The sequence below is a fragment of the Stegostoma tigrinum genome, chromosome 29, assembly GCF_030684315.1.
Source record: "Stegostoma tigrinum isolate sSteTig4 chromosome 29, sSteTig4.hap1, whole genome shotgun sequence".
Classification (NCBI taxonomy): domain Eukaryota; kingdom Metazoa; phylum Chordata; class Chondrichthyes; order Orectolobiformes; family Stegostomatidae; genus Stegostoma; species Stegostoma tigrinum.
The window spans coordinates 25917833-25936806 of NC_081382.1; positions in this window are offsets into that span (position 1 = coordinate 25917833).

The window sequence follows — 18974 nt, forward strand, 5'->3', positions numbered from 1 at the left end:
AGCACCTCATATTTACCTTTAAAATAAGAAAATATTCAAGTCCAGGCTACCTTCTTAATATATTTTGAGGGGGTCTGGTCTGGTCCATAACAGATGTCACACAGCTTTGGGACAGGAAAAGGCATAGCATCTTTTATTCCCATCAACTGAAAACCAATATCTGAAGGTCCCTGCACAGTTTTGGTAACAATATTTATCTTACCAATTTAACTCATACCCAGTTGTTATCATATAACCAACTACATCATATATTTAAAGATAAGCTTGGATAAGCATATGGACGTACATGGAATAGTGTAGGTTAGATGGGCTTGAGATCGGTATGACAGGTCGGCACAACATCGAGGGCCGAAGGGCCTGTGCTGTGCTGTAATGTTCTATGTTCTATGTTCAATAAGAACCTCTTCTTGTTCACAGTCAATGAGAATAATCTATCCAAACCATTCCCAACACAAAACACAACACAGAGATTTAATTGCGGGTCCAATACCTACCCATTACATGGGTAAATGTAGCGTATTGTAGAGGGACAAGAGGCAAAGGCGAGGAATCATTTTTAAAATCTTAAGTTTTGATTCTTCTTTCCATAAGATGACGATATTGATTATAACCCTGGCATTAAATAAGAACTAAGTAAGAAACCTTTTGAAGAATTCAATTTTCCAATTGGTTTTACACATGGAAACAAAGAACTGGCACATTTCTGTCATTAAATAGGGTATGATTTTAGAACCTAAAGCTGAGATTCTGACCATTAATGAAAACTATAAGTTTAATGTTGACAAATTCAGTTGCTGTAATTATGCACATTTGCCAGAATTTTGCATCCCTCAATCACTGAAATAAACTGGCAGGTGGGGAGCACAATATGAAGTGAGATGTAATGCCCATTAGCTACCCTCATTGGCTGGAATGTTATCAGTGAGGGTGGTGATGTCAGACCACATGTCCAACCTTTGCTCAAAATGACCTTAATCATAAAATTTGTCTTAAAACTTACAAAAACATTTCAACTTGAAGTCTATAGCATTTGCAATAATATTCAATATATCTCCAAACAGGATCTTCCACTTAATATGGTTGTAATACACTTAATGTTTACAAAATGGCATTCAATATCAGAAATACAGCGTAAGGGCAAAAGTAATTCAAATTGGAAATTACAGGAAGTATGAAGCACAAAAAAGTTCACCTGTTTACGTCACGCTCCATTCTGATGTGCTTCAATATATTTTGTGAATCCCTCAGCATGCAGTTCTGAAATTTGCCAGTCTATAACATCTGGTCAAGGACACTTCTCTGCAAAGGCACATTTTACAAGGAGGTGTACAGCAACCTCTTTCTCACACAGCCACTTTGAGGGCAATAGTGAGGGGTGGGGCAAACATTGCACCATATTGCGACAGGAAATTGTTTTTAATTGGAGTAGCCCTATGGCTGTAAAAGTAAAACATCAAGAAATCTAGTCGACTTCAAACTGTGATGCAAACTTCTCAAGAAAATTGATCATTACTTTCTAAATAGCACATACAAAAGCTCTTTCATCTAACCATCCCTGTTCGTTGGCATCCGTGTTTCCCTTTTATCTCAATTGACCTCTTTAAATGAATTGTTTCCAAGAGATTGTCACTGTATTGTTATTTACACAGGAACTGTCACCCTCAGAAAGCCATCTCCAGTGAGATATATTACCCTCTTACAATTCTCTGGGGTAGAACAAAATTGCAACAGTGATTCGCTCGAAAAATCAAAGCAGCTTGCAGTTATTAAGTGTATAACCTTGTGCACAGAAATACACTTGCTCAATTTTCAAAATAACTATATTGTACATTCAACTTTTGAAGAAGAATTATCCTCATTTAAAATAAGGAATAATACAAATGGTAATTAAACATAGAGCCCAGCCCTGATGTGAAGTATTTGTTGGATCAATGAACAAAAATATACTAATGTAGTTGCACAGGTCCTGAAGTTTAAGTGACCAGAACTTAATTCTTGTCAATTGGTATCAGAAACAGGTTTTTCATAAACCAGGAATACATCAGCATATTACATAAAACAGTATCATAACTTAATACTGTTGTCTTCAACTGCCAGTTAATTCTAGACTCCTCAGAAATCATGTTAAAAATAGATAAAAGGATTTGAAGGCTCATTGGATAATCAAAAGAACATGCACTGGATGTGATGACTCCTGTTGGCTAGCACTCCTGGCTCTTATCACTGACCAGGCACCAATAAACTACCCATCCCCCGTCCCTGTTTTCTCTAATCCCTGCATTGAATTATAATTTTTCACCTCTTTGGCATGTACAGGCGTAGGTGTTTCATTGCTGTACATAAATGTGATGCGTGTAAACAGATACACATTTTCCCCATTCTAATATTTGCCGTATCTCATTTTGTTTTTTCTGCCTCAATTAGTACCTGAAATTAAAGAAGTACATTTTCCGCAATGCAACAAAATGCTGCCCTTCCGTCAGAATGCTTTTCAATATCTCACTGTGTCAACAATCTGTGTGCTTGTACTCCCTCATGCAAGCCAACAAACCATGGACCTGGCATTTAGTCACTGTAGTCAAAATATCAGAAGTAGCAGTCAGATCAGTACAATGACAGGATATCGGGCCTGGGAAAGTCACAGTCACATAGCATGAGAGTCATGCAGAGAGGGAACTGGCATCTGTAGGAGTGCAGGAGGTGAAGATATTTTCCTGACCGAGATCTCCATAGACAGTCTAAGGCATTCTCAATGTTCGAGGTAGGCTCAATATACCTGAGCAGTGAATCTCGTGATACTTTGGGGGTGGAAAGATTATGGGAATGTGTTAGCATTTCTGCTCCTCATAATATTGGAAGCTCACTTACTGAAAAGGCTCAGCCACTGCACTGGCACACTGTAACATCCTAGAATTCTACAGGACTATGAGATTGAGAAAGGCAGAATCGGACTCATGACTTAAAATGTCACAGATCTATGGACTTCTTCAGATTGAATGGTCCCTGATCTTTAACTGGAGGGGTGGCCCAGAGTATCACAGCCTTCTGTGAATTCATGTTCAAGGGAATGTTCACAGTGTTAGATGCATGCATTTAAGAGCCTCAAATCTATCACATCACAAGCAGGTGGAAGAAGAATTTTGCTTTTATTGGAAGTGATAATGAAAAATGAAATATTTCTCAGTTAATGAGGTATGTTGAATTGATGGTCACCACATCCACGAGAATTCACTTCCTCCGCTACTGATGCTCAGCATCAACAATGTGTACTGTCTGCAAGATGCACTGCAGAAATTCGTCAAGTTCCTTAAACAGCACATTCCAAACCCAAACGACTACCATCTAGAAGAACAGGGGCAACAGATATGTGGGAACATCACCACCTGCAGGTTCCCCTTCAAGACACTCAACGTCCTGACTTAGAAACACCAATATTCCTTCACTGTCACTAGATCAAGATCCTAAAATGTTCTTACTTACAGCACATGGTACTACCATGTACCATGAGAGTTTATCACCATGTTCTCAAAGCCAAATAAGGTTGTACAATAAATAAAAGCCCAACAATGAAGTCTACATACTACAAATGAATACTACAAAAAAGGACACTGCACCCTCCCAGGCAACTGGTCCATCATCAACAAACACTAAAAGAATCATTGTCAATGTAGCTCAGGTCCTCTGGAAATGAATGGCTATGAGGTTTTTATGTGCTTGGCTGGCTCATTGGACCTTAGCTCTTGAACCATCTCAGTATCTGGTTCCTTCTCATAGGAGATCTCCTGTTACTCCATTTCACCCTGTCAATGACATATCCTTTTTGTCGAGTCAGGGTGCAGAAGGTGCAGAAAGCCAATATGATATAAGACACTTGGTGTGGGTGTACTGCAATATAGAGATCTGAGTATCATCTTCAGTCGATAATATTATTATATTACATATATAAGATTATTGAGTTACCACTGCCCCGCTGACCCTTACAATCCTCAATCTAAGCCTCCTGTACCATGACATTCCTTGAATACTCCACTTTACGATCATTTCCCTACCAAGATCTTCCAAATCCCTGTGATCATTCCCTCCACTTAACCAGAGGACGCCCAGACCAAGCCTCAGATAAAAGTTAGCCTCAGAATGCAGGATGCCCTTGACAGACTATTCAACACTGTGGATTGATTGCAGTATATCCAGCCAGACCGTCTCCAGTACAAGCCATAGACTGATTGTAGCACAACACCAAAACTGACTGGAAAATACACCCCTTGGACTAAATGTAGAATATCTTCGCCTGATGTATCCTTCCTCCCTTCACTGCTCTCACAATGCTATTTAGACAGTGCCACTCCTTGATTTCTGTTTTTTCTAGCTCCTAGTGACTTCTTAGACCATAAGTCTATAAATTATAGGAGCAGAATTAGGCCAGTCCAGCCCATAGAGTATGCTTCAGAATTTGATCATGGCTGATACGTTTTTAAACTCCATTCTCCTGCATTTTCCCTGTAACCCTTAATCCCCTTACTAATCTATCCATATGCATCATACAAACACTCAAGGGGTTGGCCTTCACAGGCTTTTGTGGCAATGAGTTCCATAGATTCACCACCCTCTGGATAAATAAGTTCAGTTCTAAAGCGTTGTCCCTTCAATCTGAAGCTGTGCCCTTGTGTCCCAATCTCTCCTGGTAACTGAAACATCTCCATGTCCAATCTATCCAGGCAATAAAATGTGAAGCTGGATGAACACAGCAGGCCAAGCAGCATCTCAGGAGCACAAAAGCTGACATCTCGGCCCTAGACCCTTCATCAGAGAGGGGAATGGGGAGAGGGTTCTGGAATAAATAGGGAGAGAGGGGGAGGCGGAACGAAGATGGAGAGAAAAGAAGATAGGTGGAGAGGAGAGTATAGGTGGGGAGGTAGGGAGGGGATAGGTCAGTCCAGGGAAGACGGACAGGTCAAGGAGGTGGGATGAGGTGGTAGGTAGGAAATGGATGTGCGACTTGGGGCGGGGGAAGGCATGGGTGAGAGGAAGAACAGGTTAGGGAAGCAGAGACAGGCTGGGCTGGTTTTGGGATGCAGTGTGGGGAGGAGATGAGCTGGGCTGGTTGTGTGATGCAGTGGGGGGAGGGGGGGGGCATCTTTGTTTCCTGTAAATTTCAATGAGATTCCACCCCCACCCCAATCCTTTTAAGCTCCATCAAGTACAGACCCTGAGTCCTTAATAAATACTCATATGACAAGCCCTTCATCTCCAGGATCATTCTTGTATGTCTCTGTGGACCCCCTCCAACACCAACATATTCTTCCTTAGATACTGGACCCAAAATTCAAAATGTGGTCAGCCAGTGTCTGCAGCTTTAACAATACATCTCTGCACCTGTATTGTAGCACTCTCAAAATGAATGCTAACATCACATTTGCCTTCCTAACTGCGAATTGAACCGATATGTTAACCTTTAGACAGTCATGAACTAGGACTCCTAAGCCCCTTTCTGCTTCAGATTTCTGAAGCCTTCTCCATTTAGAAAATAGTAATAGAGTCATAGAGATAAACAGTACAGAAACAGACCCTTTGGTCCAACTCATCCATGCCTACCAGATATCTTGTACAAATCTAATCCCATTTGCCAGCATTTGGCCTCAACACCCCTCAACCCTTACTATTCATGTACCCATCTAAATGTTTTTAAATGTCATAATCGTACCAGCCTCCCCACTTGTTTGGCAGCTCTGCCTTCATCAATTCTCTTCGTTACTTCTTCAAAAAACTCAATCAAATTAGTGATACAAGATTTCCCATGGGCAAAGCCAGGTTGACTATTTCCTAATCAGTCCTTGCCTTTCCAAATAGTTTTAAATCCTGTCCCTCAGGATTCCTTCCAACAACTTGCCCACCACCAATGCCAGGCTTCATGGGCAAAAGAACAGAGATGATGGGAGGAAATTACACCTGCCATCTGAAATTCACTGAAAACGTGATGGAAGTAGATTCAAAAGGAGATAGATATCTGAAGGGAACATACCTCCAAGGCTGGGGATGAAGAGCCGTGGAATGGACTGTTATTTTGAAGGGCCAGTGCTGATACAATGGCCAAGTACCTTCCTTCTGTGCTGTATTATTCTATGATTCTATTTTAAAAGTAGTTATTTGGGTGAATCACTTAAAACATTTTGATGTGAAATGTAAGAACTTCCAATGTAGATATTTTTAATCAACATGCTCAGATTCCTGACTCTCATACTACCTGTCTTCTGACAGTCAGTTTCTGCCAACTCTAGTTTTCTAATACTTTGCCCGTAACGACATGGGCTCTTCTTTTGTTTCCGTAATGGGCTCTAAAATCTTGCCAATTAAGTTAGGCTAACTGGACTATAATTTCCAGTCTTTGGCTTCCATCCCTTTTGAAACGGGTGTTATATCAGCCTGGGGGTTTAGTCTTTTACTCTACCTTCCAATGTGCATAACTTTCCACTTCCCACATTGTATTCTATCTGTCACTTTTTTGCCCACTCTCCTAGCTTGTCAAAGCCCTTCCTCAGCCTTCCCATTTCGTCAATAGTACCTGTTCCTCCATATATCTTAATGTCATCTGCAAACTTAACAGCAATGCTCTCTGTTCCATTGTCTAGGTTATTAATGGATAACAGGAATAATTGTGGTCTCAACACTGATTATGCAGAACACCACTAGTCACTGGCTGCCATCCTAAAAAGGATTCTTTTGTCTGCACTCCCTGCCTTTGTCTAGTTAGCCAATCCTCTAGCTATGCCACACCTTGCCCCTAACACTATAGGCTCTTATCTTGTTGAGCAGCCTCCTGTGTGGCACTTTGTCAAAGGGCTTCTGGAAATCCAAATAGATTGTGTCCACTGGTCCCCCATTGTCTACCTTGCTCACTACTTCCTCAAAGAATTGGATTTGATGAATAATGAAATTTTAAACAAATTTAATAAATAAATAAAATAACAGATTTGTCAGGCATGACCTCCCTTTGAAGAAGCTACACTGACTCAGATCTATTTTACCATGTACTTTCAATTCTCACAATCTCATCTTTAATAATGGTCTCTAACATCTTACCAATGATCGAGATCAGTCTAAGCCGCCTGGAGCTTCCTGACTTCCTCGCTCCTTAAATAGGGGTCTTGCATCAGCTATTTTCCAGACCACTGAGACCCTTGCTAATTCCAGTGATTCTTGAAAGATTACCAAAAATGCTTTTGCAATCTCCTCAGCTATCTGCTTCAGAGCTCTGGCATGTAGTCCATCTGGTGTGAGTCATTTATGGACCTTCAGACCTTTCAACTCCTAACACTTTCTTCTTAGTGACAGCCACTTCACTCACATCCGTATCCTGGCTCTCTTGAAGTTTTGATATGCTGTTGGTGTCTTCCACCTTGAAGACTGATTCGAAGTACCTGTTCAGCTCCTCTGTCATTTATTTGTTCCCCATTACTGCTTCTCCAGCCTCATTTTTTCAACAATCCAATGTCCACTCTTGCCTTTCTCTTATATTTTATATATCTGAAAAAATTCTTGTAATAATCTTTTATATTACTAGCTAGTTTACCCTCACATTTCATCTTCTCCTCCTTTATTGCTTTTTAAAATTATCCTCTGCTGGTTTTTAAAGGCTTCCCAATCGTCTGGTTTCCCATTAATCTTCACCACATTGTTTGTTTTTTTCTTTTGTTTTTGTGCTGCCTCTGACTTCCCTTGTCAGCCATAGTTGCCTCATCTTCCTCGAGTAAGTTTCTTCTTCCTCGGGATGAATTTCTATTGTGCCTCCTGAATTACTCCCAGAAACTCCTGTCATTGCTTTTCCACTGTATTCCCTGCTCAGCTCCCCTTCCAATCAACTCTGGCCAGCTCCTCCCTCATGTCTCAAGCAGTTACCTTTGGTCAATAGTAATACCACTAAATCTGATTTCCAGTTTCTTCCTCTCAAATTGCAGGGTGAATTTTATCATATTGTATGGTCAATATACCCTAGGGGTTCCATTACCTTAAGCTCCCTAATCATGTCTGTCTTATTATGCATCACTAAATTCAGAATTTCCTGTTCCCTAGTGGACGCTAAAACCTAACTTATCCAAAGACCATGTAGCAGACATTACACAAATTCCTCTTCTTGGATCCACTACCAACCTGATCTTCCCAGCCTACCTCCATACAGAAGTACCTTTGTTTATTGTCATACATACTGCTTTTCTTACATGCCTTTCAATCTTCGAGATAGGTTGTTGGATTCCCAAGTTTTTTCATACTCTGTATCGATTACTTGTTCTGAAAGCTTTAATAACCTCTGCTGAGCCCTGCCTCTCTAACTTTTTCCATCATTCTCCATGTAACTGGACACCAACCCTGCCCCACCACCCCACCCATCCCCACCACTCGTTATGCAAACCACCAGGACTCTGGTCCCAGTTTACTTCAGGTAAAGTCCATCCCATGGGAGCAAGACCCTCAGACAATGCCAAATCTATTTCTCATTTTTGTGATTATGTGCAGCTCAGCCATAAGCACCCCCCCCCCCCACCCCGTTGCAATGTGTGCTAAAGAATACCGACAAGCCATCTCCTGTTTGCCCTGTGCCAGTTGGGCTTGGAAATGGTCCAGGGAGACAAATTGCATTGGTTTGTTTGGATGCACAGACCATAAGCATCATCCCCAAATGTATTGTTATAATGAAATGAATATAATGCAAATACTAATTGCAAAAAGTATATATCTGTATTTGAGTACATGTACATGCATACAGTAGATCTAGGCTTTTTGTTCCCATGCTGAAGCCTTTTGTCTATATTTATACTTCCTTGAATTGTTCATTAAGACTTTGTGCTTCACAAATTTTACCCCTTTAGTTTGCTGATTGCTTGTACCAGTTATCTTTATTCATTCACAGCCCGAGGGGCGTCACTGGCCGGGCAGCATTTATTGCCCACCCCTAATTACCCAGATGGCAGTTAAGAGTTAACCACATTGCTGTGGTCACATGTAGGCCAGACCAGGTAAGGATAGCAATTTCCTCCCCTAGAGGACATTAGTGAACCAGATGGGTCTTTCCCAACAATTGACAATGGATTCACAGTCATCGTTAGACTCTTAATTCCAGGTATTTATATAATTCAAATTCCACCATCTACCGTGGCGGGGTTTGAACCCGGGTCCCCAGAACCTTATCTGGGTCTGGGGATTAATAGCCCAGTGATAATATTACTTGATCATTGCCTCCCCAAATACTGCAAGCAATCCTATCCCTTAATGGAATGGCTTCCAATTGAAAAGTGACATTATTTTAATTCAAGTCAGTACAATAATGATAGATAATTTATGTTTTAAACTGTTTAATCTTCTTATCTTACTATGTGTCTTTCAGCTATCTCTTAAGTGGAAATCTAGCATTAAATTTAATGGATTTTTCAACACCGTATGCATGACAATTTATTACCTGTACTACTCAATGTTAAGCAGTTCTAATTTCATTTATACTATTGCCCACTCAACATAAGTGAAACTATGCACAACAAACCACCACAGTGAATGGAATATATTTCGATTTTCAGAATGTGTTTGATAAGGTACCACACATTATTCTGTTTGATCAAGATAAAAGCCCAATCAAGGCACTTGTCAGACCACAGCTGGAATACTGTAAACAGTCGGTCCCTTATTAAGGGAGAGGTATACTGGCATTAGAGGGAGACCAGAGAAGTTTCATTAGGCTGATACCAGGTATGAAGGGTCTGTCTTATCAAGAGGGGTTGAGTAAATCGGAACTGTACTGACTGGAATATAGAAGAATGAGGAGAGGCCTCAATGAACCATATAAGATTCTTAGGGGACTTGTCAGGGCAGGTGAGGAAAGGTTATTTCCATTTGTTGAAGAGTCTAGAACCAAGGTCATAATCTCAGAATAGGGGATTGCACATTTAAGGCCATTGTGGAGCAATTTCTTTTCTCAGAGGGCAGTGAACCTCTGGAATTCTTTATTGCAGAGAGGTGTTGAGGCTGGGCCATTAAGTATATTCAAGGATGAGATTGATTTTGAATCAGTATGGGAATAAAGGGTGAAAGAGAATAGACAGGAGCTGAGAATTATTGCAACATAACAAAAACAAAGTTCCTGGAAAAGCTCAGCTGGTCTGGCAGCATCTGTGGAGGAGAAAACAGAGTTAACGTTTTGGGTCCAGTGGCCCTGTGAATTATTAGGTCAGTTATGAAAACATTGAAAGGGAAATACAACTCAATGGGCTGAATGGCCTACATCTGCACCTAAGTCTTATAGTTAGTACCAGTTTACAATCCTCTGTTGAAAAATGTGTTTACAACTAAAGCTAATATTAATCGCTGTTTTAAGAGGCTATGTGACTGGAGGGCATGAGTAAAACAATGCCAGTTTCCAGGTAGGAATATTACTTGTTTCAATAATTCTAGGAGTGCATATGGAATAAAAATTAATGTTGTGACTACAGAACAAGGAGTCGATGCCCTAGTTATATTATTGCTGGACTGTTAATCAAGAGACCCAGATAACATTCTGGGATGCAGATGGTGGAATTTGAATTCAATAAATATCTGGAATTTAGAATCTGATGATGACCATGAATCTGTTGTTGATTGTTGGGAAAAACCCATCCGGTTCACTAATGTCCTTTAGGGAAGGAAACTGCCAAGCTTAGCTGGTCTGGCCCACATGTGATTCCAGGCCCACAGCAATGTATTTGACTATTAACTGCCCTCTAGACAATTAGGGACGGGCAATGAATGCTGCCTAGCCAGTGACACCCTCATCTCATGAATTAATTTTTTTAAAAACTGAAGAAACAACAAATGCAAGATAATAAAATGTGAGGCTGGATGAACACAGCAGGCCAAGCAGCATCTCAGGAGCACAAAAGCTGACGTTTCGGGCCTAGACCCTTCATGCTTGGCCTGCTGTGTTCATCCAGCCTCACATTTTATTATTGCTGCTTGGCCTGCTGTGTTCATCCAGCCTCACATTTTATTATTGCTGCTTGGCCTGCTGTGTTCATCCAGCCTCACATTTTATTATTGCTGCTTGGCCTGCTGTGTTCATCCAGCCTCACATTTTATTATGCTGCTTGGCCTGCTGTGTTCATCCAGCCTCACATTTTATTATCTCCTGAGATGCTGCTTGGCCTGCTGTGTTCATCCAGCCTCACATTTTATTATCTTGGAATCTCCAGCATCTGCAGTCCCCATTATCTCTGAAACAACAAATGCAAACGTGTTGCAGTAAAATGCAACAGTGCAAAAGATATGAATTCTTAAGTGTTTAAGAACTGTCATTTATCTTTCTGCGATAATTTACTAGTACAGTACTCAAGGGATTTAAACTAATAAAACCAGCGCCAACAATAACGGATTAGCGAGAATCCCTGGAATTTATCATGATTGCTGTAATAACTGTGGCAAACTTTAAACATTTACAATTATCTTTCACTAGCAAGTGAACTCATCACAGGTTTAATAAATTCTTCTATTTTCAACGTTGTATTCTTCTTAATCTAGTAATTTTTGTTGGTATATGTGATTACATCTGGAACTTAGATTGCAAGTATCTCTCTAAAAAAGGTTACAATACAGAAAATAACACAAGGTCTAACCGATTTGTGGTGACATTTATCCTCCACAAATGTAGAGGATAACATTTGCCTGCCTTGTTTCCATTAACTATATTCTCCTCTTCCTTCTCCATGTAGACTATTATTAAATGCTGATACAGTTCCTGCTTCAATTACTAACTCAATTCCATACTTTCATAATCTTTAAGTGAAAAGACATTGTAGATTTCTGACGCACTTCCACACTGGTAAATTTGTATAGCTCAAATGTAGGTCATTGGAATTGTGGATGAATATACAATTTTTTTTCAGCAACTGTAAAATGGTTCTTGGATTTGTACAGACTAAAAACCACATTCCCATGCCACAAAATGACACAGCAATTACCCAAAGATTAGGAAAGAATCTTGCAAAAAGTAAACCATTCATAACATTTACTCATGATTGTTCTTATCGTACAGGAATGTAATTTTTTGGTTTGGTTAGTAATCATAAATCATAACACTAGAAACTAATGAGCATCGGGATGAAAAATTGTTACACAACATAGAATCAACTTGCATTTGTCTGTAATAAATTGCCTACAAAACTGCATTTAGTTTGCGTCACTGGACCAATAAGGCCATGAACAATTTGATCTGTAACAGACCCTGACTGATTTAGGTTGGTTTGCTCTGGTTTAATTTTCTCAAACACTGCTGAACACAGGGACCTGGAATTTACTGTCCATACTTGCACCTAGACTTGCGTGCAATCAAATTGCAAAGTGATGGGCAGTAGGGTATGCTTTCTGACCAACACTCCCTGGTGCTTGGACATAGCAACCCTGGCAGGCCACTGCTTCCCGGACCTAGAATACCTCATACAGTAAAATGCCATCGCTACTACCTACCTGGAGAGTTCTCCTCCACCATCCTGAAAGCAGTCTACATTCCACGTCACCCGGATGTGAAGTATGCCCTAGATATGATTTATACCGCCACAAAAACAAAGAGACAAAATTCCCTGAGGCTCCATTCATTGTGACCAGCGACTTCAACTAAGCTAACCTCAAGCAGGTGATGCCTAAATACCATAAACACATCTCCTGCCCACCAGAGGACCAAGCATTCCGGACCACTGCTAAACAACGATCAAAGACACCTCTCCCACCTACAGGCCAAAGTCCCCACCTGCTTCAAGAAGACCACCATCATACCCTGTACCCAAGAATACACAGGCAGTGTGCCTTAATGACTATCACCCAATAGCTCTGACTTCAATAATCATGATGTGCTTTGAGAGGCTGGCTGTGGCCCATATCAACTCCAGCCTCCCAAACTGCCTCAATCCCCCACAATTTGCCGCCAACGTAATAGGTCCACAGAGGATGCACTCATCCCTGATTCATCTGGACAACAAAGACACCTGCATCAGGCTCCTGCTTGTCAACTCCAGCTTAGCCTCCAACAGCATTATCCTCTTCAGGCTGATCTCAAAACGGTGTGACTTTTGTCTCGGCTCCACCATCTGCAACTGGTTCCTCAGCTTTCTGACCCACAGGCTGCAATCAGTGAGGATGGATAACTGCACCTCCTCCACAGTAACAGTCAACACTGGAGCCCGCCCCCCCAAGGATGTGTCCTTAGCCCCCTACTGAACTCCCTGTACACCCACAACTGAGTTGCCAAATTCCAAATGAACATCATCCACAAGTTCACTAATGACATCACTGCAGTGGGATGGATACTTAACAACAATGAGTCGAACTAGAGAGGGGAGATGGAAGGCTTGGTGATGTGATTATGCTCCCATCTACAGCAACAGAACTGAGGTTGAGAGAATGAACAGCATCAAGTCTTTTGGACTGACAATAACCAACAACCTGCCCTGGACTTTCCATGATAGCCAAGGTGGCACAACAACGCCTCTTCTTCCTCAGGCGGCTCAGGAAATTTGGCATGTCCATCAGCTCCCTCACCAACTTCTACAGATGCACCATTGAAAGCATACTGTCTGGGTGAATAACAGCCTGGTACAGCAGGTGCTCTGCCCAGGGCAGTAAGAAACTACAGAAGGTGGTGTGCACAACCCAGACCATCATGGAAGCCAACTTTCTTTCCATCCATGGACTCTATTTACATGGCTCACTGCTACAGAAAGATGGCCAACATCATCAAAGACCCATTGCACTCTGGTAATGACCTACAACCTCTTCCATCAGGCAGAAGATACAGAAGCCTGAATGCATGCACGAGCAGGTTTAGGAACAGCTTCTTTCCAGCCATTATCAGGCCGTTGAATGGATTCTAACCTCAAATAACATAACTTGCAGTGTAACCTGTATGCCTCTAAGTCTTTTTGATCGGTACATCCTTTGTCTCCTGTGATCTGCCTGTACTGATCATAAGCAAAGCTTTTCACTGTATATCAATGCATATGACAATAAAAAGTCATCTAAAAATCACTCAGAAGTATGACACCTAAAAAATTGGGTATAAGCAACTGGCACATGCAAGCATAAAAAACACAAATTGCTTTGATATGTTTGCACTCATCTATTAGTATTTTTGCTGGACATGTCTTGGTTAATTATAATGGCTGCAGTTTTAAGAGCAATGCACACAAATTTCCTGCAATTATACTAATTCAGAATAGGAGCAAAGTTAAGCTTGGAACTTTCGGGACAGCTAAAAGTAAATTGATTTTCTAGTTTTTTTTTGTAATTTTTTTTTAAAAGATGGCCTGTCTAAGGTCAAGATTATATTTCCTATTTCTTTTAAATGGATTATTATGGCATCAGTACAAATCATATTTGTAAAAAAAGCTTTCATAATTGCTAGTTCATAACAAGAGTTGAATTTCTGCTTGTTGCTTAGCAGCATCAGATGAATCAGCACAAAGTGGTGCTAAAATTTATATACGAGACTCACACAAAACCATTTGACATGTAAACTGGTAGAAATCTGAAGGGATGCAAGCATGGGGTCTGGCAAAGTTTAGCCCAGATTTGGGAGGTGAACACATGTCCTTGGACCAGTTCATAATCTTTAGGCATTGTGGCCGCCTGCTTGCAATCAGGTTCTCTCTCTCTTCATTGAGCTATATTGGGAAAGCAGGTGGAGTTTTTCAACTCAGAAAGGAGAATTGTTTCATGGATGCTTTTGTGAGTGGTATCCATTTTAAGTGCTCATAGCTATTGGGCAAAAGCAAGCTCATAAAGCATTTCATATTCCAGGTATGCCTGGTCAGGCCATCTCCCGACTGTACCGATAGTGTGCCTCCAGGACTAACTGGTATGCATTCAAGACAGAGATAGTAGGAACTGTCAATGCTGGATAGTCTGAGATAACAAGGTGTAAAGCTGGATGAACACAGCAGGCCAAGCAGCATCAGAGGAACAGGAAGGCTGACGTTACCCTTCTTCAGAAAGCTATTTTTTACTACTTTGTAATTACAGCCATTTTCCTCAGGCAATGGGAAGCAATTTTTTTATGAGCTTTCACTGAAAGCTTTCTCTGTAATAAAAAGGATTGTTGTACTGGTCTCTTTAGCTGCCCTGCCACCTGCTTGAAAGATAAAGAGTGTTTCTACCTTCCCCTCATCAAACATAAGAACTATATAAATGAACTGAAATCCTCCATCCTTAAGTTTGAGTTAGTGATCTTTTCATGGGACATGGTAGGATTCCTATCCCCCACTTGAGGTGTCTTAATTTAAATTCTCTCTTGCCGTTTTCTCTGAAACTCTCTCTCTTCTCTCCTTGCTCTTTCCCATTTCTTTATTTCTTTTTGTCCTATGTTTCTTTGTCTCTCTCTCTCTCATATTCCTTCACTTTTTTGACATTCTAATTTCTGCCGCTTCAATTTTAATCCCTTTATCACAATTATGTCGATTTCAGTGTTAATTAATCAGTTAACACTAGACGATCAGTGACACTTGGCATTTAACACTAACCTGATCAAAAATTAAAATTTACTTTTTAGGATCATCACCAATGGGACTTGTAATAATTGGAATTAGGTCAGCCAGGTGTATCTCATAGAATATAGTTCCCTGACTGGGGCCATAAACCTGGTACAAACAGGGAATCCTGGTTGACAGCTATAAACGCGAGTGTCAGGGGTTCTGAGCTGAATGAACGCAGCAGGCCAAGCAGCATCAAAGGAGATGGATGGCTGACATTTTGGGCCTAGATCCTTCTGAGACACAGTCGGTTTTACTTGGCAGTTCGAGAACCGGGGGAATCTGTATCAGGATATTTGACAAGGTTAGGATGACTAGCAGAGACATGTGATTTTGGTTTATCCTTAATGAGATGCTGAGATACCATATGCTTCCAGAACTTTGGCTAATGCTGAAAGAAGATACACGCAGATAGAGAAGGAAGGTTTGGTTGTCATTGCTGGTGTGAGAATGTTCCACCAATACCTTGATGTAAATTTGTAATAGTAATGGACCACAAACACCTGGTAGAGCTCCTTAAAGAGGATGGGACTGTGCCACTACATAGCTTCAGGTCCATTTCAGCTGTGGGCTCTTAATCTGAATGCAAACAATTACAAGTTGGAACACCGTCCGGGAGGCCAAGTGGCAAATACAAATGCATTGAGCCACCTCTCACTGGCAGATACATCACTGGTAGTGCCATCACTAGAAGAATCAACCCTTAGTTTTAAACATTCTGGATGCCCTTCAGTCACTGCTGACAATATCCAATTATGGACACAAAAGATCCTGTCCTGGCAAAACTAAAACACCTGGTTGTGATGGGGGTATCAAAAGAACCATCACAACCAAAATTAAGACCTTTCTAGACCCAACGAGGCCAGATCATCATAGAGGACAGCATGTTAATATTGGGAGCAAGGGTGATTACCCTGAGCAAAGGTAACCACCTAATGGCTAAACTCCATCAGGGTCATTCAGGGGTTGCCAAAATGAAGATGTTGGCGAGAAGTTATGTCTGGTCGCCATGATTAGATACTGACATAGCCATGTTGGTGGTGTTTTTGCCAACAAGAACAAAAACTCCCCCACCTTTATGGGAATGGCCAGGTACAGCCCTGCACTCAGTTAGACTTTGACTATGTCATTCCTTTTACAGGGTCTATGTTTTTTAGTCATTATTTATGCCCATTTTAAATAGTTGGATATACATAGAGTTCAGTCATCAAACACAGACATGACAATTGAGAAGCTGCAAGCATCCTTTGCAATATGTGGACTTTCAGAAGTGTTGGTCACAGACAATGGGCCATCATTTACAGCAGGGAATTTGAATATTTCCTAAATTCGAATAGCATTCAGTATGTAAGTAAGGACAGCTCCATGCCATCCATCGCCCAATGCTCTGGCAGCAAGAGCAGTCCAAACTATGAAGGCGGACTTAAAGAAACAGCCTACAGCTTCACTCGATACCAAACTGTCCTGATTCCTGTTTGATTGTAGGATTATCCCTCACGCAACCACAGGGGCCTCTCCAGCAATGATGTCAATGGGGAGAAGACTCTGCACCAGGTTAAACCTGATCTTCCTAGGCCTAGTGAGGAAAAGATGTAACGGCATCAGAAACACCGATACCAAACAGAAGACTCCCCTAAACAGTAATCCTTCAGCTGATGCAATTTGGTGGAATTCCATTTGGTGGAATGGCCCTGCATGGATAAGAGGCATGGCCAGCGTGAGTTCAGGTCTAGTGATGTACAAGGTTTGGATAGGAGAGGCATTCCTGAACAATCATGTGGACTACATGAAAGCCACAACCTTGCAAATGGGGCAGCAGGAAAACATATCTGGCCGCTCAGAACATCTAGCAAGGCTATCCAAACCTATGTGTCTCCTTCTCCCCCTAGTGTCAAAAGAATCTCTAAAGATCAGATGGGCATAGCAGATCTCGCAGCTCTGATGCTGTTACTACTTGATGAAGATGAATTTTGGTTGAGACTCTCTGGGCACAAGAGATGGGCTACAGTCTGGTACATGCTGCTAGAATCCGAGGCAGTGTTGGAGGAACTGGTCCTGGTGTGAAAACACCGCAGGAGAAGCTACAGGGAAAAGAATGGACCTTTGTCTCAGAACTTAGAGGGGGAGGGCTGTAGTAATTGGAATGAAGTCAGCCAGGTGAAAATAATAGAATATAAGTTCACTGATTGGGGCTGTTTACCTGGCCCAGTCAGGGAGTCCTGACTGACAGATATAAACAGGAATGTTAGCGGTTCTGTTCACTCTTGGAGCTAGCTCTGCACTAGCTGGGTCAATATCATGTCCTATGCATGAGTAAATAAAGACTGACTTGGTGGCAGTATACGTGCCTTTGTGGAGTTATTTTAGAACTGTTCAGTGTTCAAACCTGTCAATTCATTTTTACACAGAATTTACGGCAATGAAGCAGGCCCAGTAATCCATTTTCTTTACAACAATTTTTATGTTTCATTGAGCCTAAAGCTCAATTAACATTTTTTCTGCTTCTGTACCTCTGATGTATTCATCCAGCTTGTCTCTTTATGTCTCAATGTTATTCATATCAACTACACCATGTGGAAACAAGTTCCACATCTGCACCATTCTTACATAAACGAGTTTCCACAGCATTCAATACAGGATTTATAGTCAGATCTTATGTTTATTAAACGCAGATTTGGACTCTCCATAAATGAAAACATCTTCGCAACGTTACCATATCCTAACATTCATAATTTTAAAAATCCTTAAGACCACTACTACAAAACATATGAGCAGGATTAGGTTCTTTAGTCCCTACACCATTCGATAGAATCATGACATTTCTTATATCTACTTTCCTGTGTTATCAACACATCCCTGATTCCCCTACTGATCAAGAATCTGTCAATCTCAGCTTTAAATATACACAAGAGTACATAGCTCTCCGTGACAAAGAGATCTAAAGACTCACAACCCTGTGAGAGAGTAAATTCCTCCTCACCTCCATCTTAAATTGGTGCTCCTTTATTCTGAGACTATGCCTTCTGGTCCTAGACTCTCCCATGAGGGGTAAGATCTTCTCATCATTCACATTGCCAAGCCCCTTTAGAATCCTATGTGCTTCAATGAGATGACCTCTCATTCTTCCAAGCTCTAGTGAGTAGAGCCCAACCTGTTTAGTATTTGCTCGTAAGACAACTCTCTCAAGCAAGGTTTATCCTCGTGAACCTTCTCTGAACTGCCCCCACTGAAATGATATCTATCTTTAAAAAAAGGAACTAAAATTGCTCCCAGTACTCCAGACGTGGTCTCACCATACGTTGTGAGATGGCAGCGGAGTAGGACATTCCAGCTAGACTTGGTCTGCTCCACCCACTCTTCTTCTTCTTTTCTTTCTCTTCTCTTCTCTTTTTCCTCCTCCTAGTGCTTCTTTTCCTTTTTTATTCTCCTTTTCTTTCCCTTCGA